This window comes from Bison bison, unplaced genomic scaffold, assembly GCF_000754665.1.
Source record: "Bison bison bison isolate TAMUID 2011002044 unplaced genomic scaffold, Bison_UMD1.0 scf7180017860456, whole genome shotgun sequence".
NCBI classification, from domain to species: domain Eukaryota; kingdom Metazoa; phylum Chordata; class Mammalia; order Artiodactyla; family Bovidae; genus Bison; species Bison bison.
The window spans coordinates 745,562-747,716 of NW_011491028.1; the positions used below are offsets into that span (position 1 = coordinate 745,562).

Here is a 2,155-nt window from a genome sequence, read left to right on the forward strand (position 1 = left end):
CAGGAGTTGGACTGTGAAGAAAGCTGAGCACTGAAGAATTGATGCTTTTGAACTGTGGTGTTGGAGAAGACTCTTGAGAGTCCCTTGGACTGCAAGGAGATCCAACCAGTCCATCCTAAAGGAGATCAGTCCTGGGTGTTCATTGGAAGGACTGATGTTGAAGCTGAAACTCCAATACTTTGGCCACCTGATGAGAAGAGCTGACTCATATGAAAAGACCCTGATGCTGGGAAAGATTGAGGGCAGGAGGAGAAGGGGATGATAGAGGATGAGATGGTTGGATGGCATCACTGACTTAATGGACATGGGTTTGGGTAGACTCCCGCAGTTGGTGATGAATAGGGAAGCCTGGCGTGCTGTGGTTCTTGGGGTTGCAAAGAGTCAGATATGACTGAGCGACTGAACTGAACTGAGGAAATGGCAACCCACTCCAGTATTCTTGCCTGGAAAATTCCATGGACTGAGGAGCCTGTTGGGCTATAGTCCATGGTGTTGCAAAGAGTGAGACGTGACTGAGCAGGCTCACATGTTATTTAGCACTTCTTTCAATTATGAACGTAGCCAACAAATGACAGTAACATAATCAGTACTATGACTTTTGTCATCAATAGGAACCATGAATATTTTTATATCCCACCTAGTTACTGCATATATGGAAATATCTTTTATTATCATTGAAAGTGAAAGTCAGTTGTGTCTGACTTTTGCAACACCATGGACTGTACAGTCCATGGAATTCTCCAGGCCAGAATACTGGAGTGGGTAGCCATTACCTTCTCCAGGGGATCTTCCCAACCCAGGGATCAAACCCAGGTCTCCCACATTGCAGGTAGATTCATTACCAGCTCAACCACCAGGGAAGTCTTTTATTCTCGTTGCTATTTTAAAATCACAGTAGTTATTAGATCTCCTACAAGATCTTGTTATTCAAGGGCATCACACAGAAACACAAACATTGCTCTGTCACAAAGCTAGTTTATTATTCGATTACATTTAATGGGTTTCCTTTGTCTACCTATGTATTTTATTTTATTTTATTTTGTGTGTTTAGAAACATTACTATTAGCAGGGTCCATCGCCTCAACAGTCTGCCAAAGGATACCATGATACAAATAGTTAGAAACTCCTACTAGCTTGTCTCCTGATTAGGGACATGCAAAAATTAGTATTAATTAATTGATTTATTCACTCATTCATTCAACAGATGTGTTTTGTGACAAATATTGTATTAGCCACAATCTGGGCATGACAGTGGTTATGAATCTGCTCCTGCCCTCAAACCCACTAGAATTTATGGGTCAGTAGAAGACATAAAAGACATAGAAGAAAGAAGATGATTCCATTTCCCATTTCTGTGAAAGAGATGCACAAGGTGTTATGAAAGCAAAGAGAAAGAGCAGCAGTTTAGACTGGGTGTTTGACACTGGGGACTGGCAAATTTTCATGAAGATATATTGTTTGTCCAGGTTCTTGAGAATGAGTAAGGACTGATTAAGCAAATATAATGAAAGTTAATGGAAAGTGTTCCATATTGAGGGAGTTACATATGCAAAGGTCCAGAGGGGCGGGCTTAGTATATTTAAGGGGCTGTACTTAACTGAATACCCTGGGATAAACATGAGGAGGGTAGTGAGATGGGCTAAAGTGGGAGGCAGGGGTTAGTCAATGGAGAATCTTCTGTGCTATGCCACAGAGCTCTGACTCAATAAGGAGGATTTTAGGGCACTCTAGTCCAATTCAAAGGAAGGAATGCTGTGATTTAGAAAGCTCACTAGGATGGCAGTGTAGAAAATGAATTGGAAGGGCAAGTGTGGAGGCAGAGAACTGTGGAGGCAGAGAACTAACTGATGAAGAAGCTGTAGTTATGATCTGGGTGAGAGGTAAGGGTTTGACCAAGGTTAAAGCAGTAAAGAAAGAGGAAAATGAAAGAATTCAAGAGGTTTTTAAGGAATGATGACTTGGAGACTTACAGGATGACTGCCAGACGATCCTGGCATAGGCTTCACTAGATGAAGAATGTTACAGGGAAAGCGGATATATTTGGAGGGATAAGTTCCATGTTAGATTTGATGAATTGAAGGTTTCTGTGAATAACCAAATCTTTGGACCGCAGGTGAAAGGAGATGTATTTGATTTTATTTTATAGTTCTGTGAT

At 41.3% G+C, this 2,155-nt stretch overlaps 1 protein-coding gene across 1 annotated transcript in view; it reads left to right on the forward strand.

Moving 5' to 3' along the window:
• The window catches only part of ASAH2 (N-acylsphingosine amidohydrolase (non-lysosomal ceramidase) 2), a 63,626-nt gene that overhangs the window by 44,851 nt on the left and 16,620 nt on the right, over positions 1 to 2,155 (forward strand). The gene's annotated exons all lie outside the window — the stretch shown is intronic.